This window comes from Pieris napi, chromosome 16, assembly GCF_905475465.1.
Source record: "Pieris napi chromosome 16, ilPieNapi1.2, whole genome shotgun sequence".
In the NCBI taxonomy this organism is placed as follows: domain Eukaryota; kingdom Metazoa; phylum Arthropoda; class Insecta; order Lepidoptera; family Pieridae; genus Pieris; species Pieris napi.
In genome coordinates this window covers 6292283-6316591 of record NC_062249.1, presented here as the reverse complement: position 1 = coordinate 6316591, position 24309 = coordinate 6292283, and the positions used below count along the sequence as shown (strand labels likewise).

Genomic DNA, 24309 nt, shown 5'->3' with positions numbered 1-24309 from the left:
CCTGATACCTAATTGAATGAAAAAAATTGTCGACAAAATTATAAAATTTAGCAATCGCTTGATAACCTATGTACTATGTAGATCACCATACTCAAATATTATTCAATTCCAATAATATCAATATCAAAATGATAATCTTCTTTTTTATGGTCAGTTAAAAATATACCCAATAACATTGTAATCCCAACAGTATCTTACAAATATAAACATATTCAAATAATATTTAAAAAAAAAACTCTCTAAAAACACTGTTATGTTAAATTTATTAATTCAAACACGGTAATCATGCAGGACGCAAAACCTTAAAATAATTTAATAGTTTCAATAATAAATCATTCAAAACCCGAGTTAACTGAAGTCTATTTTAATATATATATAATTTATTTATTAATAAATTTATATGTAATATCGCAATGTTGTTCAGAAGCGTCCATAATTAACTTTGATCCATATATGTTATGCACCATAGGAATAATATTAAGACCCTATTAGTAAATTCCATTTCATACAAAGACCTCCAAGGGGAATAATAATATAAGTGCTGGTTATTCGTAAGGTATTTTACCGACTGGTAAAACATTTTTTCAACTATTCTAGAGAGTTTAGAGGATGCGTTGTAGCAAAAGAATTACAAAAAATGAGAACCGTCACATAATTTAAGACTGAAACGATCAAGTCAGCCAAACTAGTCTCAAAGACTTTCTTTTGCGGAGTCCCAAAAGTCTATCGTCAACACGACAAAATGAGACACGTAACTCAAGCGCAGATACATTTGCAAATTAGCTTAGACTTAAATTACTTATTAGTCTTAAGTTAGGCAAGATCGCAATGTTCCACGAGATCTCAGTGAAGACGCAATGTATTTCAAAAAATGGAGAGTCTAAAACAGCGTAAAGGCGTTTCTGCCTTGATTTTTAATTTTTAATATTTGTAACTACCATGTTGTCTTGTTATAACGCATGCTAGATAAAAGAGACTTCCCAGACAGAACGCATGATTGATAAGAGAGACAGAGAAGGTTCCAAGCGCTTTGTGAAAAACACTTAGACAACAACTCTAAGTTGTAAGAGTTGATGGGACATTTAAAAAAATATATATTAGATTTATAAAGATTTCTCGTTAAAGCTTAGAACAAATCTATTCAGTATAATATAATGTCTATAGAACCTTTGTGGGAAAGTCTGGTAATCGGTTTTGGGGACCGTGCCTTTGTAATCGAATAGGTGTCAATTCCAACCTGATCACATAATAGACTTTGTTATATTTGAATACCTTTGGGTAATAATGCCAATATTGGAGAGATGTTTAGTTTAGACTTTATAATCTTGACTGTTTGAATATTTACGAACGTATTGTTTTGTACATATATGACACAATATGTCTAATAGTTTGATTTTTTATTTATTATCCGTTGCCATTATATTTTCTTTTTCTTTAAAGACAATTCACACCAATTGACCTAGTCCCATGCTAAGCTGGTGAAGCTTGTGTTATGGGTAGGCAACGGATTCACATACATATTATAGATAGATAGACATATTTAAACACCCAAGACCTAAGCACAACACCAAATGCTCATCACATCGATGTTCGTCTCAGCCGGGGATCGAACCCGGGACCCATGGATTCGCAGTCAGTACTAACCACTAGACCAATGAGTCTCAAACATATTCCGTGACAAACATTAGTCTCCGGTGACCAGAATTATTTAATTGAGTCTGCGCTTCGACAGTATTGGGTGACATGCCCTGAATATAATTCTTGCAGTTTGAGGATTTATTTAATATTATTATTTAAATACTAAGTAAGAATTTCTATGCCAAAGGATGATACTGATGGGTAGACTTCTGCTAACCCAGTTCCAGTACAAATAATAAGAAATCGGAGGAATCTTTATATTATCTTCTATAATATAAAAATGAATCGCAAAATGTGTTGGTAAGCGCATAACTCAACAACGCCTGGACCAATTTGGCCAATTCTTTTTTATAATATTCCTTGAAGTACGAGGATGGTTCTTACAGAGAAAAAATATTAAAAAAATTGAGTGAAAAAGTCTAAAAACAACACTTTTCTATATTCCCATACAAAATATTCGTAATACTTTAAAGTCAATTTGAACTTTAATACCATAACATTATATATAAATTAACTACCTAACATTAATGGTTAATAGTTTAAAACCATTTAAAAAATATATCAAATGGAACAAAATATCTCTTTCGTTAACTTTATTCAACTTCTCTTTTGAGAATTCGGTTCTTACAAAGCGAGGAAGCTAAAAACGGAACTAAATCTTGAGAAAATATTCCCGACGTCATTCGTTCAGCAAAATAGCTTCGTGAAATTTTAATATCTTTGAAGATGTAGTTCAAATAAATAATATTTGATACCTTGTTGCAAAATGAAGCAATTATTTTTACTTTACCTTAAGTATTAATAAGCTTACAATAACTTTCCTTATGCTAATGTACCAACGCTTTAATAATACTTTGGCTATAATTGTCGCTACGCCCATGACCAAGTCTTACAGCAGATAGAATTCTAGCTTGTCACAGGTTCTTATCTAATCTGAGCATAGACTTGAAACGTCTTATCAAAGCTATTTCCTTTCTCAATTGCATGTTTCTTTATATTGAGGTAACTATTGCTGAAACTCGAAGAGAGCGTAGTTTCTAGCACGAGTTGGAACGGTTTGGCATCGAATTTTTGCTTTCCTTCGAAGCATTCATATCAAATAAATCCTCTTACTGCACTAACCAAGTTCTGAGCATATCTACCCAGTACCTCTGTAGAAACAGACCCAAGCGCCATGTTTGAAAATTTTGAAACAAGATCACTGCCGACCAAGCTGTACCACTGCTTGATTCATTGATATTATTTGGGTACTTCTTGGCTTGGCTGCATATTACCTCTAAAGGAGGTCATCATGTTCATTCTTTAGCGAAGTGACTAGGCTGCTTAAATAAAGATCTTATATTTTGACGTTGTTGTAGCCTAAATGGGAGAAGTGGCGTCACACTAAAAATAGCCCCTAATGCATGATATGTGCAATGAAGCAACACTGAGCGGACCAAAATACAGATTGTACTGTAACTTATTACGTTTTTACTCATTAAACGACAATACCCTTTGTTGGGATCATTGTTTAGTACTATAACAATGAATAATATGTTTGATAATTATGGTTATTAAAACACAAACACGTTACAGAAGTCATTGAATAATGAATGAAAAAATTGAGTTCATACTTCATTCATCATTGTAATGATCACAAAGCAGGCGGGACCACAGATTAGTAGAGAATAGAGATATACCACAGAGTAGACTAGAAATTGCGGACCTCACAGTAAAAATAACTACAGAAAGTCCGTGGCGAACGTCTTGGAATTCATGTTCTATATGTATTCTATTAAATGATTAATGAATTCATAAATTAGTTTTAGTAATCATGTTATAATATTTTTTTATATTGAGTGAATAAATTACGTCGTAATATTGTAGAAGTTCTTAATTCAAACAGTTTTATCAATTCAGTAAAATCTTATTTATTCTTTGAAACAACTATACACTATGTGTCAAATTAAAACTATAATTTTCTTCTCGTACCGTCTCTACTTTTCCTTTCATTTTCCTAAAAGATGACCTCTCTTTATTTTTCCTTGACAGCTTTCAATAGTTGTTATTATATATGTTTAATATTTATGCAATTCTATATCAACATGTTAATCTTAAAACAATTACATATAATGAATAACTCAATCATTTTAACTACCAAAAAGCGTTGGCACTGACAGTAATAAAATAATTACAATTTCGTATTTAATTAAAACTTTGAGGCGGAAACGGTCAGAAATATTAGTACAATGCAATGTTGACTAAAAGTTGCCCTAAGCTGTAATGAAGTAGGTCAAACGTTCAGTCACTTGACTAAATTAATTCTGCTCTCAATAGAGGGCGCTATTTCAACTTATTCATTATATTTTCTATACAAACCTGTTTTTTGTATTATAAATATCTGAATACAACATGCAAAATACAGATGACCTAATATGTACATTATTAGACTAGTCATAAAACAATATATTTTTGTCTACATCTGTAGGGGCACACAATCTTTATATGTAGGGGCAGCATTGGGGCGATTTAAAAAAAAATAAAAACTCAGAATTATTTTACACGTTTACGGGGATAGTGTTTGGCGATGTGCCAAGGGCTCCCGGCAAAATTAATTTAACGTAACACGCTCTTAGTGTAAGTGGCTGTAATGAAACTATTCTAAGTTTTTTACGTTTTAATTTGTCCAGAAGTTTCTGAGATACGCGAATATACTTCTTTTATTATGTATTTTTGAAATTATGGAATATTTAGCGTGTTGTGTATTAACTAAACTATACAACTGTATTGGTCTAGTGGCTTCAGCGTGCGACTCTCATACCTAGGGTCGTAGGTTCGATCCCCGGCCTTGCACAAATGGACTCTCTGACTATATGCGCATTTAATATTCGTTCGAAAGGTGAAGGAAAACACCGTGAGGTAACCATCACTTGCCTATTCGATTGACAAACGATCATGAAACAGATGCAGAAATCTTAGGCCCAGACCTACAAACGATGTTGCGTCACTGTATTATTATGTGTATTATTATATTACTATATATATTTTAGTTTTATACTTAAAACAAAGTAATTTCCTGCAGTTTTTACACTCTTTTCAAGTACGTAATGCATTATATGCGGTTTTTAATCGTGAACAATGCGAGAAGACTGCTTTTTGCCTGTATATGTTAATTGATTCTCTTCTACTGGGAAAGAATAGAAAAGTTGCGCAGCTTTTAAATTCTGAATATAGACACATCATAAGTATAAAAAAAGCTTAATCACTACTAACTATAAACAATGAATAAACGACTACATTTATTAAGGAGGTAATTATTAATACAATTTTTAATTTTTATTTCAAAATTTGTACGTTTATCAAAATTGATTTATATGGTTCGCATGTAAAATGTTAATAACTTGCATGCGTCTTATTCATAAATAAACTACCCTTTTCAATATGTCACAAACCCCAATAAAAATACACTCTGTAATATTACTTTATTTTTATTTCTATACTCACCCCTTTTGTTCAAAATGGGTCATTTTTTATACCTTACATGAGCTTTCATGTGTGAAAATAACTTTTTTATGTTTTAATAACTTTAATATTCATAATCAGTGTTTGAAGTGCCATGACCCTACTGCTATAGGGCATAGTAATTTTATACAACTCCTGTAATGATTATAGTGAACATAAGGCCGCCTTTTATGTAGATATTATTATATTCGATTCTGTTTAGAAAAATACATAAACTATAAATATATTTTTAAATAATTGTTTAATATATATATATATATATATATATATACTAGTGGACCCGACAGACGTTGTCCTGCATGATATTTCAAGCCATTAGTAAAGCAAAGTATGAAAGTACCGACTGCAGCGCCATCTGGCGGGCTGATTTGTGAATCTAAACCATTCCCAGATCCCCTTGAACACACACAAAAAATTTCATCAAAATCGGTCCAGTCGTTTGATAGAAGTTCAGTGACATACTCACTCACAGAAGAATTATATATATAAAGATATATGCTGTGTACTATACACAACTTGATTGTTTTTAAAATGTCTTTGGTAAAATTTGTGCCAGACTCGCTGCCAATTTTGTATGCCAAATATATGAAATGTCGCTACCCGCATAGTATGTAGAATAGATTAGGTTGATAACAAAAGTAAAGTTTTCGATTTGCCACTGACTTATCTCTGCTTTTGACTCTCAACTGGGCTGCAATGGAGAGTTCGGTAGACCGATGATGAGTTGGTAGAATGAAGCTGCATTTAGACCAATTGAGTCCAAAATGCAAGAGACCCAAAGTATATTACATATAATAAATAGAATTTCTGTTAAGGTAGACCTATTTGTTTGTACACTGACTGAGTTCACAAGAGTTGCTTCCTATATTATTAGTGATAAGATTTAGGTATATAAATATATATTTTTTAATGTTTTTTATCTAGGTTAATAGGTGTGGGTATAATATTGTGTCGTTCTATCGAATTAGTAATTACTGTAAAGATAGAATAATGATATGGAAAAAAAAAAGTTGAAAATACTAAATAATACTAAGGAATTCGCCTAACAAGGGGAGAATGATACCATAATGAGTTAACTTAAATTAGACACAAAAATTATAAAATTCCTAGATACTAAAATATTTAGTGGTAAATACTTCGTCTATATTACTTAAATCATGCAAAATTCAGAATCTCCATTATTTTCTAGATATAAAACGTCTAGACTGTGTAACTCATGCAAATATTACACTGAAGGCTTCGTTTGAAGGTTTTAGCATTCAAATATCATGTATATTGAGGTTCTTGGTTTCAAATTTCATGTTACACTTTGTAGTCACTCGGATTTAGTTTCAAAAGATTTGTGGACATTTTTATTACAATTAACCTTTCAAATAATGTAAACTTTAATAGGTTGGGTAAGAAGTAGGGTAGAGTGGAGTGGAAGGCACGAGACTCCGAGGCCAATCCCCTAATCGCTGGACCGACCAAGGTAAGGCCCTCACAGGCACTCCTTTAGTATTACACAGGCGCTTAGGTTTTCCGAATGGAGGAAGATATGCAACAATAATCAACAGTCACACTGCAGTGTATTTCGATTAAAATTCTCCCCTGGCACTAACATCATATTTTCACTGCTTTCATTAAATTTTTAATTAAACCATTACCTTATGCATGGTGCAGCCAAAGGCGGCTATTTCTTGTAACAAAGCACAGTCTTGAAAGTTGAACCACTACGAATGGCATGTAGCTAGCAATAGCACCAGATAACAATTTACCACAAGCCTGGAATTCTCGGAAAGATCTCTATAGGGAAGAGCCGATAAGGAAACAGTTACTATTTTAATTATTATAATATATTAGAAGTTTGAATATTTGCACAATATAAACAACGCGAATCGAATGTTGGAACATTCCTTTATCTTAAACCATAAGTTTAAAAATAATAAGTTGCCCTACAACCTTTTTAGGTCTGGGCCTCAGATTTCTGTATGTGTTTCCATATATCAAAAATCTTTTGAAATACACCCAGTCGCTAGTAGTATGGATTCCCGGGCACTGCCTCACCCACTGCTTCGGTAAAAAAAGCTGTTTCGGAGGCAGCGCCCGCCTAAAAAAAAAAAAAAAAAAAAAAAAGTTTGTACTCTAACCCCACTAAACAGGACGTGCGGAGTCGAATGCACTCACTCCTGAACTGATAGCTCTAACCGTTCCAGAGATAGCTTTCCCAAAACCTTGCTAATTACTTACTAATCACCACCTTATCAGTTACTATTTCCTGCACGAAATCCCCACTCATTATCTAATTACTTAATGACTCAGTACGAATGCATCGTTATCTACTTTCCTACATTCACTAACCCGATCTATGGCTCTAAAAGAAAAATAGAATAATATAATATAATAAACTATATCTAACCTAACCTAACCTACGGGTCTAAGCAAACAACAATAAATATACCTACATTAACACCATTATCTATAATAAAATTAGATGTAAGGGTTACATATTTAAATAAAACATTTTTATTCCAGGTATTATTCTTTTATTTATATGTCCATTATATTTCTATACAAATTTACTAGCACCGTATCATTGTTCTCTGAGTCACACGTAAAATTTCTAAGGAAGTCTTCTAATCTCATCCCCCTGAACTTGTAATATATGTATACCAAACAGTACTCTCCGCACACCGCCGATAGGTAATCCTGAACCGTAAGGTTATTGTATCTCCACATGCAACAATTCCTCCTTAAAAATCCTTCTATTGCTTCAATAGGTTTACGTCCAAACGAATCAAAGTATTCCCCAACTCTTTCGACGTTTATATGAATAGCCACCCAATGAGCCCCCGGCTGTGAATCAGGGTCAAGATTGCATATGATAAGTGCTGGCACCTGAGCATACATCGGCAATCGATTTGAAGGATATACGTTGCTCTGGAGGCTGGGATGTATTCTACGAAGACTCATTTGCACTTCTAGTGTGTTCATACTTTAATACGCGTTTACTCCCCTACTCTTTCACTCTTTTACTGACTACATTTATTACTATCAATTCATATTTATACCAATGTATTTAAACACACATAATATGATCTCAACATAAGTAATGAGTCTCTTTGTAAAAAAAGTAATGAAGGTAAATAAAAACCATGTCATATTCGATTACATTATATTTTATTATTCTTAATATCATAATAATTACATAAGTGATTGCTTAACTACTATAATCCACACATACATTTCTGTTCTTATCTATTTCTATAATATTTGAAAACTCTGCGTAAACTACACAGTTAATTGTTTCAGTCAATGCGCTCTCGAATCTTACTTCCATTCTTACACTACCATGGCGTACAAGATTCCAATGCACATTAGAGTTAGCCGACAAGTCAGGTGTTAAATCAAAAGCTAGTAAACAGTATCCATTTGAATATTGTTCCCTCGATATTCCATTACCTTCGTTAAGAAAATGTATACCGGTGCCTGAGTACAGGGTGTGGTATGCGCTAGTAAATACATCGTTTGGAAATGATGGTTGTAACGATTTTGAAGGTATCTGTTGACCATCTATATATAGGCTAAATGAGCAAATACCAAAATTTTCAAAGTTGAAAGGATTTTTAACATAACTACCGTTGAATGCTGTATTATTCACAAAACCTATAATACATCTCTTAGGAACCTTTCCTATAATATACTTCAAAAGTAATGAAGGTTAATAAAAACCTGATAAGGTTATTCGTTTATATTTTCATATTCGTAAATATATTTTATTGTTCTTAATATTATAATAATTATACGTATATGTGGTTGCTAAACTACTAGATACACACATTTCTGTTATTATCTATTTCAAAAATATTTAAAAAATGCAATGACTATTAAGATTGCAAAGGGTATTTAGAGTGCCCTTTGTATTTCTTATCCACATTTTACTGATAGGTATGGATACTTGTTCAAACATGCAGTCGAGTTGAATATCGTAACTAGATAATGATATCCATTACCAGTCTATATAACCCGATACTTGTAGAAAGATTTAGTATTGTGCTCTAAGTTCGACAAAAGTGAAGTGGTTGAAAGTTTGAAATAATAAACAACAATGGAGGTAAGTTATTTAAATTTTATAAATTTGGTTTCAGTAAATTCTTTAATAATTCCTATTTATTTTTTGAAACGCATTTTGATTTGTTTATGTTATATTTCAGTCTTCATACAACCTGAAAGATGTGGATAAATGTTTCAGACCATATAATTATTATAATTTATCTGATGATGAAGAAGAGGTTTTAAACATAACAGAAAATAAAAATAAGAAGACCAATCGTTTAGATGACTTTTTTCTTCAAGAACCTGAACGGAAGAAGAAAAAAACTAAACTTTCTTCAAGTGTTGGCCGTGCAGGGAAGGAGGGAAGCATTTCATATATATCGACTGATAAAGACGATGGAATGGACGCTGACATACTTGTTAAAATGGAATTATATAGTTTAAAAAAGTTGAAAGAAATCCCAGTGGCACAACATTGGAAAAATGCAGATATTCGTGTTAAATATTATATGAAAAACGATTCCAACATTGATGTTCAGATAAAGGATATTGTATACAACATAACAAAGGGGATATCCGAGGAAGATAGTGTAAAACGTTACAGTTTTAAAAATTAGTTTCATTTAGTTTCTTCATGCTTCAGATTTTAATACCATATGTTTATATAATTAAGTAATGTTTCAGTTTTCCATTAGTATAAATACTATGTTGCATTGTACAAAGTCAATCATTGTGCTTTTTGTTGAAGACCTTTGCGCATTAAGGTTAAAAGTGTGAGACAAAAAACAGTTGTGAAACAAATACATATATACAATGTCTCAAGAATGTGTTAGTGTTTTTTTTGATGAAATGGATCATGAATTTGAAAGCTTATCCATTGATACAATTGAACTTTTCAACGTTTGTGATGAAATAGAAAGAAATGATTTAAATCACCCATTTTATGATCAAAGAATGATGGTGCTATGTGATGAATTCGATGGGAAACTGTGAGTATATTTAATAATCATATTTTCTATATATATTTAATTTTTTTTTTTATTTCTCTATTCGCATTTCTAACAGTTAAATATAATAAAATTTTATTCGACAGGGTTGATCAAATGGGTCGTGGAACTAAAAGGAAAGCAGCTGTTGATATTAACTCTGCTGACATCAAAAGAATAAAATCTGGATCGAACATGGATCTTTCACGGTCTTCACAAGAGCAATCAACATCGAATGAAGGTAATAATTTTAACATGAAATTTTGCTGTATTTGTAATAGAAATGTTTCCAAAAAATATTTCACTAATCATCTAAGGAGCAATGCACATAAAAATAATGTAAATAAAAAACAACATTCAATAAAACCCAATGTTAAGATAATTGAGACTGCGTTCGGTAATAGAATAATAACCTATAGAGTAACTTCAGAAAATCAAAATGATTTACAGTTTGAGACACCAGAGTTATTTCTTGCATCTGTCAAAGATACAATATTTACAATAATAAATAAATCTATAGAAGATCATACAATTTTAAAAATAAATTTCATTTTATATGGTGACTTTGTTCAGGAGACAAAAAACATTAACAACACTTTTGATTTCCAATCAATGAATTTTATTGTTTGTATTGGTGATGATTTAAATATATTTTATACAACTCTCACGAAATCTCTAATAAACTATATAAATTCATTCGAGAGAAAGGATAGTGGGTGGAGTCTGAAAAAATTTTTACATTTGGATATGAATTTAAATCAATTTAACCCTTTAAGAGGAAAATCCTTTATTGAGTTACCACATGATATAAAAATAAAAAAAGCTGTGATAAATGTTAAAAACACTGATGACGCCTGTTTTAAGTGGGCACTGTTATCTGCTTTATTTCCAATTCATAAAAATTCGGATAGAGTATCATCATACACCAAATACAGTCATAAATTAAAGTTCGGTAATATTAAATTTCCAGTCAAATTAAAGGATATACACAAAATTGAAAGTCTTAATAATATAAGCATTAATGTTTTTGGGTTAGAATATAATGAACAAAGAAAAAAGCATTGTATTGTTGGGCCATTGTATTTTACAAAGAATAAAATGCAGACTCATATAAATTTACTATATTTGACACAGGGTAAAATCGGTCATTATTGTTATATAAAAAATATGTCACGATTAATAAGTAGTCAAGTTTCGAAATCCAAGGAAGCTATATATCTATGTGACTTTTGTTTACAATATTTTTCAACATCTGAACGTTTAAATAACCATCAAAAAAATGATTGCAGACATATTTGTACACAAATACCAAGCGTAGATAAAAATAAAAAAAATTGGTGGGGCGATATTGTATCTGAAAATAAATTAAGTTTTGATAAATTTCAACGTAAATTGATGTTACCTTTTGTTATATATGCGGATTTTGAGGCTTTTTTAAGTCCCTTAGCATCATGTTCAAACGATCCTTCAAAATCACATACAATAAATGTACAAAAACATAATGTGTATAGTTTTGGATACTACATTAAATGCTCATACGATGATAAATTGTCTAAATATGTAACATATACTGGTGAAAACTGTGCTTTAAAATTTATGGAAACCCTGAAAGATAATTTGACAACAATTGTTAAAAAAATTGGTTTCCAAAAAGTTGCTAATAAAATATCACCAATTCAGCAAGATATAGTTAGCAAATCTATTCATTGTTATATTTGTAATAAAACTTTGTGTGGGAATTCAATGATTTACCACGATTGGTTTACTGGGGAATTTGTTGGGGTCATACATAAAGTTTGTTCAGAAAAATTTAGAGTACCTTACACTATACCAGTCTTCTTGCACAATTTAAGCCATTATGATGCACATTTTATCGTACATGCCTTAAACTTTGATGAAGGTCAGGTAGAAGTTCTCCCACAAAACAAAGAAAAATACATATCATTTTCAAAGGTTCTTAAAATCAATAACAGTAATGTAACTTTACGTTTTGTGGATTCCCTAAAATTTTTACCCAGTAGCTTAGATACTTTAGCAAAAAATTTAACAAAAAATAATTTTAATGAATTATCAAAATGCTTTCCCAATTCAGAAGACTTTAAACGGCTGACTAAAAAAGGTGTATTTCCATATGAATTTATTAAAGATTTTGATACATTAAACTACAATCAACTTCCAGATCTTCCACACTTTTACAGTAGTCTCACAGATTCCATTATTTCTAATGAAGATTACAACCATGCCAAAGATGTTTGGAATCATTTCAATTGTAAAAATATGTTGGATTATTCAAATCTTTATTTAAAAACTGATGTTTTATTGTTAGCAGATATTTTTGAAAATTTTAGGCGTGTTTGCATTAAAACGTACGATTTAGACCCGGCTCATTACTATACAGCACCTGGATTAAGTTGGGATGCTATGTTAAAACATACTAAAACAGAGATTGAATTACTTTCTGATATAGATATGATTGCTTTTATTAAATCAGGAATTCGTGGTGGTGTTTCGCAATGTAGCACTCGCTATGCAAAAGCAAATAATGTTTACATGTCTGACTATAATGCGAAAGATAAAGAGTCATTCTTAATGTATTTCGATGCCAATAATCTATATGGTTGGGCAATGTCACAATATCTACCTACAGGTGGTTTTGAGTGGGTTAGTGCTGATACAGATTTTAATGTTAGTTGTTCATCAGATATAGGTTTTATCTTAGAAGTAGATCTGGAGTATCCGGTGGATTTACATGATAAACATTCAGATTTACCTCTTTGTCCAGAAAATATACCAGTTGGGGACGCTAAGGAAATTAGATTGATTCCAAACTTAAAAAATAAATCCAAATATATTATTCATTATCGAAATTTAATTCAATGTTTGAAAATGGGTTTAAAATTATTAAAAGTTTATAGAATATTAAAATTTAAGCAGAGTCCATGGTTAAAGAACTATATAGACCTTAATACACAATTAAGAACTCGAGCTAATTCTGATTTTGAGAAAGATTTCTATAAACTCATGAACAACGCAGTTTTTGGTAAGACTATGGAAAATATTGAGAAACGAGTTAACGTTAAACTGTTAACCCACTGGGAAAATAGGGGCAAAGTATTGGGGGCTGGGGATCTAATTGCTCAACCACATTTTCACAGTGTTTCAATATTTTCTGATAGTCTTGTTGCAATTCAATTAAACAAAATGAAATTAATTTATAATAAACCTATTTATCTCGGATTTTGTATATTAGATATATCTAAAACGCTGATGTATGATTTCCACTATAATTACATGAAAGAGAAATTTACTTCAAATCTGAAACTACTGTATACTGATACTGACAGTCTCATTTATCAAATATTTACTAGTAACTTTTATAATGATATAAAGCCAGACATTTGTACACATTTCGATACATCAGATTATAATCCAAACAATGTTTTTAATTTTCCTCAAGTAAATAAGAAAAAATTAGGTTATTTCAAAGATGAAAATTGTGGTAAAATCTTTACAGAATTTGTGGGTTTGCGATCAAAAATGTATGCATTACAGGTAGATGATAAAATTATTACTAAGGCGAAGGGTGTTAACAAATGTGTCACTAAAAAATTAACGTTGGATAATTATAAGTCATGTTTGTTTAATAAAAACGTACAGCATTGTAAAATGTATCGGTTTAGATCATTAAAACATAAAATTTTTACACAGGAAATAAATAAGGTGTGTTTATCTTTTAATGACACAAAGCGGTACATTTTACCAAACAAAATCGATACGTTACCTATAGGTCATTACCAAATCAATAGTATGTAATTAAGTATTGTAAATATAACAAATTGTAAATTTTTATGTAAAATAAATTTGTTTTGTACATGTATAATGTATAAACGTGTACTGTACATTAATATTGTGATATAACACTTACATTTTTTGTATATTTCATATAAATAAATTGTTTTTAAAATATCAACTTAGTTTTATTCCTTTCCCTGAAGAAGACAGAAGTCAAAAAATAATGATTCATTTTATTCATCCCTTTGCTGCCATCGTAGCAGGACCTAGTGGATGTGGAAAATCTAACTTTGTTGCAAATTTCATTAAGCATAAAAGTAGTATATGTAATGAGATTTTTTTAGAAATAACATGGTGTTATGATGAAATGCAGCCGCTATATAATATACCTGGAGTAAATTACCACCAAGGACTACCGGAATTGCATATGTTTGATGGTAAAAATCCACATTTGATTATAATAGATGACTTAATGAGGGAATCTGATGGTCGAGTTGTTGATATATTTACAAAAGGTAGTCACCATAGAAATTTGAGTGTTTTTTACATAACCCAAAACTTATTTCATCAAGGAAGAGGACAGCGCGACATTTCACTTAATTCAAGTTATATTATTTATTTTAAAAATCCCCGTGACAAAACTCAAATACGATTTCTAGCTAGACAAGTTTCACCGGAAGACACGAAGTTTATTGAAGATTCATATACCGATGCTACTAAAGAAGCTCATGGTTATTTAATGATTGATTTGAAACAAAACACTGATGATGCTCGCCGCATAAAATCTAAAATATTTGAATCTAGTAATTTTTGTACAATATATGTTCCTATGAAAAGGTATAAGTATCTTTGTAATCAGCCACTCTAAGTCAGTAATGAACCATGTATCAACGAATAACAACGCATAAGGAATTGTTATCAGCTTTACATAAATTAAAACCCAAACATCGTAGGATATTACTGAAGTCTTGTAATAATCAAGAAATTAACTGTATATGTGAATGTATTCACAATGTTTTACAAGGAAAAGTACCTTTAAAAGAGAATACAAAAACAAAATTAAAAAAAATTAAAAATCTCTTACGTAATCTGATCAGTAAAGGAAAAAGTTTTGAATACAGGAAAAATATATTAATACAAAAAGGAGGGTCCTTTCTTCCCATAATTTTGGGTACAATTCTAAGTACCCTTGTAAGTTGTTTTAATAAATCACAATGAACACAAAAAAAATGCTTCTTGTTGAGCAAGACTTTATTGATAAACTTAAACATCAGAATGAAAATAAAGCAACACCGCAAAGTAGATTGGATTTAGAAATGGAAAAAATTATATCAAGTAAATTGGATGATCGCGAAAAATGGGCGCTTTATCTACAAATTTTACAAAGATACTTACATTACTCCATGGAAGAACGTCAACCTCAAGAAATAACAATAACTGAAAAGGTAATAAATGATAATACTAATGAAAACCGGAACATCAATAATATAACTACTAGTGAAAATGAAAAAATGCTAAATGTTAAACAACTCCCAACGGGTGAAGACATCGCATATGGGTTACAACCAAAAGAAATATTAAAATTAATTCCTAAAACTTATATGAGGAGGGGTGAATTATTGATGGATACAATAGTAAATAAAACAGATCAATTGCAATGGAATAAAAATGGAACAGTTTTCATTAGTGGACAAGAAATACCAGGGAGTAATATTATAGATTTAGTGAATGACATCTTACGACCCTCGAAGAGATCTGATCCAATCGGTTGGGAAATATTCGCCAAGTTTTTAAATGATATAAATACACCGCTAACATACATTGGTAATCTGAAAAGAATCAAATATATATCTGACCTTAATAGTAAAGATAAAACATTGATTCAAGAATCACAAACTGAGGTTTCCCCAACTCCAACACAATCTAAACACATCAATAAATTGAGAAACAAAAGTGATTGGGAGAAATGGACCCCGTATTAGAGTTACATCGCATCTATTATGATATTTCACATCCAGCTGGTTACAGCAGTGTCAATAAGTTAACAAAGGCAATGAATGGAAAAATCTCAAAAAGTGACGTTTCAAAATGGTTGCAGTCTCAAGAAACATATACATTACATAAACCGGTTATAAAAAAATTCCCACGTAATAAATATATTTTATCAAATATTAATGAATTGTGGCAAGCTGATTTAAGTGATTTAAGAACTTACATAGAATATAATGATGGATATAAATATATTTTGTGTGTTATTGACGCCTTTAGTAAGTATGCTTATGTTAGAGCAATGAAAAAGAAGGATTCATGCACAATAAAAACGTGTTTTACTAGCATCTTTGATGAAGCTAAAACTGTTCCTAGACATATTCAATCAGACAAGGGTACGGAATTTGTATCTAAGGATGTCCAAACTTATTTAAAACGTAAAAATATAAATTATTACACTACAAATAATCCAGATATAAAGGCAAGTATAGTAGAACGATTTCAGAGAACATTGAAAATGAAAATGTGGCGTTATTTTACACATAAGAATACTTATCGCTATATAGATATTTTACAAGATTTGGTTAGTTCTTATAATCACAGTGTGCACTCTAGTATCAAGATGAGACCATGTGATGTTAAAATGGAAAACATTATGGAAGTTTGGCGGAATTTATATTATGATGAAAAGACTTATATTTCAAGTTTAAACAAAGTACCTAAGTTTAACGTTGGTGACTATGTAAGAATTACAAAATACAAACATGTTTTTCAAAAAGGTTATGAAAGTAATTGGAGTAATGAAATTTTTATCATTACTTCGATTATAGATCGTTCCCCGTGGGTTGTATACACTTTAAACGACTTAGAAAATGAATCAATAACAGGAACTTTTTATGAAAAAGAATTACAAAAAATAACTTTTTCCCCCACTTCCGAATATAAAATTGATAAAATCATCAGATCACGTAAAAGCGGTATTAGAAAGGAAGTATTAGTTAAATGGAAAGGATATCCTAACAAATTTAATTCTTGGGTCTTGCTGTCGAATATTAAAAATCTACAATGAAGGAAAGTTTCTATTTAACTTTACTCAGCAATAGTTCCACACAATATTTCCCGGGAAATATGACATCAAATTTTTCTACAAAACTACCTAAAGCCATTACATTAGAAGGAGAATGGATGGTAGGTATAGTTGAGTTTCAATATCCCTCTACTATGTTCTCCGTGCAAGAACATGAAAATATCATATACATAAGTAAAAAAACTACCATCAATAATGAAGAGACCACACTAATGTATAAGAACCATATACCAGCCACCAACTATGATAATATACAAAATATTCTTATTGCTTTAAATTCGAAAGAGAAAGTTAGTTTTCGTCAGGACACCGTGTCAAAGTTTGTCTCTGTTGCAGTAAAGGATCCATCAATAATTTCACTATCTCTATCACCTAATTTGAGCTTTCAACTTGGATTTGAGCCAGATACCAATTTAGTAAATCATAATATCGGTAAACGCCCTGCTAATCTACATTTGGGGTTACCATCACAATTATTTGTGTATTGCGATATTATAGAACCACAAATTGTTGGTGATGTCATGACACCCCTATTGAGAATTATACCCTTAGATCCTGCTAAATACATATATGGTTCAAATAAAATGCATATATTTTCACCACCACATTATTTACCGGTAATGAGAAGAGAATTTGATGTTATTGAGATAGATATAAGAACAACCACGGGAAATGCGGTACCATTTCAATACGGTACATCGTGTGTGAAACTTCATTTTAAAAAAATATAATCTATATTTCCTTTTTAAAATGTATACACCTCAAGAAACTTTTATATGTCCTTATGAACATTATTATTCGCAACAAGCTGGGTCTGGTATAAATGTAATCTACAAAGGAGCCTTACATCAACGTGGTCATGGTATCGGAAGTTTTCTTGGGGGGTTATTTCGAAGTGTGCTACCTTTACTCACTAGTGGTGCTAAGGTGATTGGAAAAGAAGCACTTAACAGCGGTATTGGGCTTTTGTCAGATGTTGTAGCTAGTCGTCCTATTAAAGAATCCATTAAAAATCGATTGAAAGAGGCTAGTTCTAACCTTAAACGCAAAGTTGATACCAAAATTGATAAACTTATGACTGGATCGGGTGTTAATAAGAGACGAAAATATTGTAATGAGCTCATTCGAGTTTCACCCCTCAAAGTGAAAGGCGCTTCAAAGAAAACAAGGAACAAAAATATTAATATTTCCAAGGATATATTTTCAAACTAATCATAATGTCATTTATTCATAATCATTCATGTGAGTGCGTTAAATCTGAATTGGATCTGTTTGCTCTTCCTTCCACACAAACAAGTATCGAATATGGACACTGGATACATTACAAACCAATTTCTTCATTAAGTGATGATGGACCTATCGAATTCCAAGTACCTGGTACAGGAGATGACTACATAGACCTTTCGCATACACTACTCCATCTCAAGGCTCAAATTAAAAATCAAGACGGTTCTGCAGTTAATGCAGCTAATGTAGTGGCACCAGTCAATAATTGGTTACATTCTTTATTTAACCAATTGGATGTTTACCTAAACCAAAAACTTGTGTCACCCCCAAATAATACTTATGCATATCGCGCTTTCATAGAAACTCTATTAAATTATTCATCATCCGCCAAACAATCACATTTGACATGTGGTTTGTGGTACGAGGATACAGCTGGTAAAATGAATGAAACTAATGAGGCAAACAAGGGCTTTTACAAAAGACAACAACTTTCAAAGGATGGAAAGGATGTTGAAATGATTGGGCATTTACATGGGGATATATTCAATCAAGATAAATTCCTCATGAACGGGGTCGAATTATCTATAAAATTAGTTAGATCGAGAGAAACATTTAACCTCATGTCACAGAATGCAGATAATAAGTACAAAGTCTGTATAACAGATGCAACTTTAATAATACGCAGAGCAAAAATTAATCCATCAATACTAATAGCTCATCAAAAGGTTCTTGCCACTACTACGGCTAAATATCCTATTACAAGAGGTGAAGTGAAAGTTCTGACCATACCAGCTGGTGTGCAGGGTAAAACACTGGACAATATATTTTTAGGACAGGTTCCTAAGAGATGTATTATAGGTTTTGTGAATAATACAGCATTCAACGGTAGTTATGTTAAAAATCCTTTCAACTTTGAAAATTTTGGTATTTGCTCATTTAGCCTATATATAGATGGTCAACAGATACCTTCAAAATCGTTACAACCATCATTTCCAAACGATGTATTTACTAGCGCATACCACACCCTGTACTCAGGCACCGGTATACATTTTCTTAACGAAGGTAATGGAATATCGAGGGAACAATATTCAAATGGATACTGTTTACTAGCTTTTGATTTAACACCTGACTTGTCGGCTAACTCTAATGTGCATTGGAATCTTGTACGCCATGGTAGTGTAAGAATGGAAGTAAGATTCGAGAGCGCATTGACTGAAACAATTAACTGTGTAGTTTACGCAGAGTTTTCAAATATTATAGAAATAGATAAGAACAGAAATGTATGTGTGGATTATAGTAGTTAAGCAATCACTTATGTAATTATTATGATATTAAGAATAATAAAATATAATGTAATCGAATATGACATGGTTTTTATTTACCTTCATTACTTTTTTTACAAAGAGACTCATTACTTATGTTGAGATCATATTATGTGTGTTTAAATACATTGGTATAAATATGAATTGATAGTAATAAATGTAGTCAGTAAAAGAGTGAAAGAGTAGGGGAGTAAACGCGTATTAAAGTATGAACACACTAGAAGTGCAAATGAGTCTTCGTAGAATACATCCCAGCCTCCAGAGCAACGTATATCCTTCAAATCGATTGCCGATGTATGCTCAGGTGCCAGCACTTATCATATGCAATCTTGACCCTGATTCACAGCCGGGGTCTCATTGGGTGGCTATTCATATAAACGTCGAAAGAGTTGGGGAATACTTTGATTCGTTTGGACGTAAACCTATTGAAGCAATAGAAGGATTTTTAAGGAGGAATTGTTGCATGTGGAGATACAATAACCTTACGGTTCAGGATTACCTATCGGCGGTGTGCGGAGAGTACTGTTTGGTATACATATATTACAAGTTCAGGGGGATGAGATTAGAAGACTTCCTTAGAAATTTTACGTGTGACTCAGAGAACAATGATACGGTGCTAGTAAATTTGTATAGAAATATAATGGACATATAAATAAAAGAATAATACCTGGAATAAAAATGTTTTATTTAAATATGTAACCCTTACATCTAATTTTATTATAGATAATGGTGTTAATGTAGGTATATTTATTGTTGTTTGCTTAGACCCGTAGGTTAGGTTAGGTTAGATATAGTTTATTATATTATATTATTCTATTTTTCTTTTAGAGCCATAGATCGGGTTAGTGAATGTAGGAAAGTAGATAACGATGCATTCGTACTGAGTCATTAAGTAATTAGATAATGAGTGGGGATTTCGTGCAGGAAATAGTAACTGATAAGGTGGTGATTAGTAAGTAATTAGCAAGGTTTTGGGAAAGCTATCTCTGGAACGGTTAGAGCTATCAGTTCAGGAGTGAGTGCATTCGACTCCGCACGTCCTGTTTAGTGGGGTTAGAGTACAAACTTTTTTTTTTTTTTTTTTTTTTTTTTTTTTTTAGGCGGGCGCTGCCTCCGAAACAGCTTTTTTTACCGAAGCAGTGGGTGAGGCAGTGCCCGGGAATCCATACTACTGTCGCTTAAAACTACTTGTTAATTTATATTTGTTAAAAGAATTACCATATTATAACGATTAATGTTAAGAAAATCCCAATACGTTGTTATTGAGGTCCAAATTGAAATTCAGAATTTAATAGGCAATAAATATATACAAGTACATGATTATCGTTTTCAAACGAACCTAAGTGGCGCTTTGTCGTCGTTATGAATATAAAGTGACGTATCAACCTTGTCATGAACGGTTATTTTAGGAATAATTATTAGGGACTTTTATAAAGCTGTTTAAGAAAATATAAAAAGCTGTATAAAAAAATGTTTAAGGACAAATCTGCTGCTATGACTGTCAAATTAAGGCTGTTGTTCCTCAAGATTATAATGAATAGTTGCTTATCACTGTGTGTAGCTTAGTCAGGCATTGGCTTGCTTAAAGTAAGAACTAAATTCTCATTTCGAAGACTAGTAACTACAAAAAAATCCTTATAATTTCAACAGAAAATGTCTTATTTAATAGTATTAATTTATATGTAGGTATTAAAGTTATTTCTTTCTCAGAATACATATAAAATTCTTTTTAACAAGAGACCATCATAAATCATAACCAAAACACTAAAATATTTGGTTTTGATCGTGGTTTATTAGAATGATGTTTATTTTGTTTATTTATTTAAAAATATATACAAAGACCTATATCTAAGTATTTCACGACAATAAGGCCAGATTTCGCTTAATATCGGGGTAAGCTACTAGTATAGAATGCATCGATAAACAAATTTGGAGATTCATTTATATTCATATCGCTACGTGCTGAATACATTCAGTAGGCGTGGTGCTAGTGACAGCGGATCTCTATATTATTTTATTAAAATACGCCTCATAAACCAGAAAGGAAATGACAAAATATCTATTGATGTGGTGATGAATTTGACATGTGCCAGGGTAACCGCCAACCAGATTCGTCATATTAGCTCTACAGCAGAAAAAGTTTTAATGAAAATCCCGATTATTGCATTGTCGCAATTTCTCCGTCCACCTAAGCGTCAACATTCATAATAATTATATTATAATAGCTAAAAATTCAATTTAAATTTAAAAAAAAATATTATGTGTTTAAATTGTTTACAGTGTCAAAATTTGATATAGAAGGAAATTGAACTTCACTAACATATATAATGTTCTTGTGATTCAATATAAAATATTTTTCATTTTCTTTCATTACACGAGTCTTACACGTTGAAAAGAAAATCTTAGTTTTAAAAATTACATCTGAAGCAAATATATTTTCCACGTGTAAATAGTATTTGAATTAAAATCAAGATATGTAGCGCGGCACAATTATCCTTTTTTTAGTGGGCTTAATCCTGCAATGCAACCACATACCTACTATTGATAGGCGAAACAACCATTTAATGATGGTATTTCCTATAGATATATGCAAGACAAATTGCATTTCAAATAGCAATCGATGCACGCGGTATCGGCAATAAGCAGCCTATTAACAGATTAGTAATTTACCATTGTGAAGATACTCTTGTACTAAAGCTAAATAAAAATGTTATATGATCTCATGAAGTAAAGTATAAACAATAATACACAAAATATACCTTAGTAATTCATCCACATTTATTTGATCAACTTCAAAATCGCTAACGAATATTGCAATCAAATTTTAGCTTCGGTTAAATCTTCATCACGGCTCAACCACCTTTTATCGTTTTGTACCACTCATAAGACGTGTTTACTCTCTGTAATTCCTCTGTAACGTCTTATTAAGGGACTCCAAACACGAAATTCTATTGGCGATGCAGAGTTAAAGACAAACTGTTCGATGTTTTTGTCCATTATAAAATTCGTATATATCGTATTATCGTTTCGTAATAACAGCAACGCAAACTCAGCGCCAAAGTGGAAAAATATTATCGATATTTATTGAATACTTTTTTTTATATGGAATCGCAGACTTTTTAGTAGATTGATGTCTTCTATAAAACTGTAGTACATCAGATTGCTATATGGACAATAGCTTTCGCAACGTCTTTTTAAAACCTTGGATTATATAATGGTAATTTCATACAGATAATTAGCTTTTTAAAAAATATTCTATAGTCTATGCTCATCAAGAATAACGTAGGGTTCCAATGGTGACAACCATTGGAACCGGAACAAACTACGTGGAATTGTGCAAATCAGTTCCATAGTTTTAGAGCCTATCCAATGCAAACAAACAATCAAATCTTTCCTCTTTGTAATATTAGTATAGATAAATTACTATCAGAATATTGCAATATCTAGACTAGGTCACTAATTGGACCGCGAAAGGTCAAGAAACGTCAATTAATCTCCGCATAATGAGGAACAAGAGAAAAAATTTGGCGAACAGTTCACAATTTTAAATTAATAAAATCTACACTAGAAAATATTTTAAAATTATATCAAGTCAGAGGTGTTAAAAAGTTTATTTCGTCGTGCACTAGTTTAACTTAGTTATTTTTAAAGATAAAATTTTACTGCTGTACTTATTTTAGGAAAACTTTTTATTTTATTTAAACATGCTATTGTAAGATGTATTAATTTTTTTAATATTTCAAAAGCTATCGAGACGAGATTATCATGTTTTCTAATTTTAATTAGATTTAAAAAAAGTAGTTGAAACCTTTAAATGAGTGTAGCAAATAATATTTGTTTTTGTTTTTGAAGTGAAAACTTCTTTAGCGGCGCTGAGCACTTTTTGTATGGGTAAAAACTTTCAAACTTGCGTCAGGGTCACGTGATGCTGATCGAAAAAGCGTAAGATCGAGGGGAAGGGAGAGGAACTAGTATCTCCCACTCTTTCTACCGTGCCTGAGGGTGAGATCTATAGTGCGCACTTGGACTTTGCTCAGACTTTACTTACGAAAAACACTAAGGTTAAACTATGATTTAGTATATTTATAGACATTTTAACGGTGAGATTAAGCTAAGCTCAAGCTAAGACAGAAATTGATGTTTCATTTCATGCAATACCTTCTTTATTATCCTTTAAAAAAGTAAAGAATGGTTGTAGTTAAGTCTGAGCAAAGTCTAAGTGCGCACTATAGATCTCACCCTGAGTGTGCTGCTCTGTTTAGGCGGCACAGGGCGCTTGCGCGAATGACCGTGTGTGTTTATGTACAGCGTCCCACGCGTATCCAAGGATGGTGACAGCTGATTGCTTGACTGTTGTGTAGTAAATACACTGTTGTGTATTCGTAAATGTGAATTGTTTAAATTATGGGAGTCTTTGCGTGTTATACGAGACTTCTTGTACGAAAATTTATTTATTTATTCTCATGACGCATCTGCATTGCTTCAAAAAAAATTGGGAAAAGCTTTGATAAAGTGCCAATGATTTTAAGTGGAGATTTCAATATAAACTTTGCAGACGATAAAAATCAATCATTAATTGAATTTTTAAATAATGAATTTGGTTTAACTATGTCAAATGATCGCAATTTTAGCACAACGAAATACAAAACTACTATTGATGCGGTCTTTATTAGACACTTAAATAGGTTCGAATCAAAACTGTTTGTTTCTTACTTCAGTTATCATAAACCAA

The 24309-nt window shown here is 31.4% G+C and overlaps 1 protein-coding gene and 1 long non-coding RNA gene across 3 annotated transcripts in view; one reads left to right on the top strand and one right to left on the bottom strand.

Annotated features, from left to right (window-relative positions):
- Positions 1 to 24309, bottom strand: part of LOC125057032 — a 162340-nt gene that overhangs the window by 124981 nt on the left and 13050 nt on the right. The window lies entirely within an intron of this gene.
- LOC125057035 lies at positions 8818 to 10457 on the top strand. Its single transcript, XR_007118157.1, has 3 exons — positions 8818 to 9232; positions 9333 to 10163; positions 10268 to 10457. It is a non-coding gene; the product is annotated as an uncharacterized LOC125057035 (long non-coding RNA).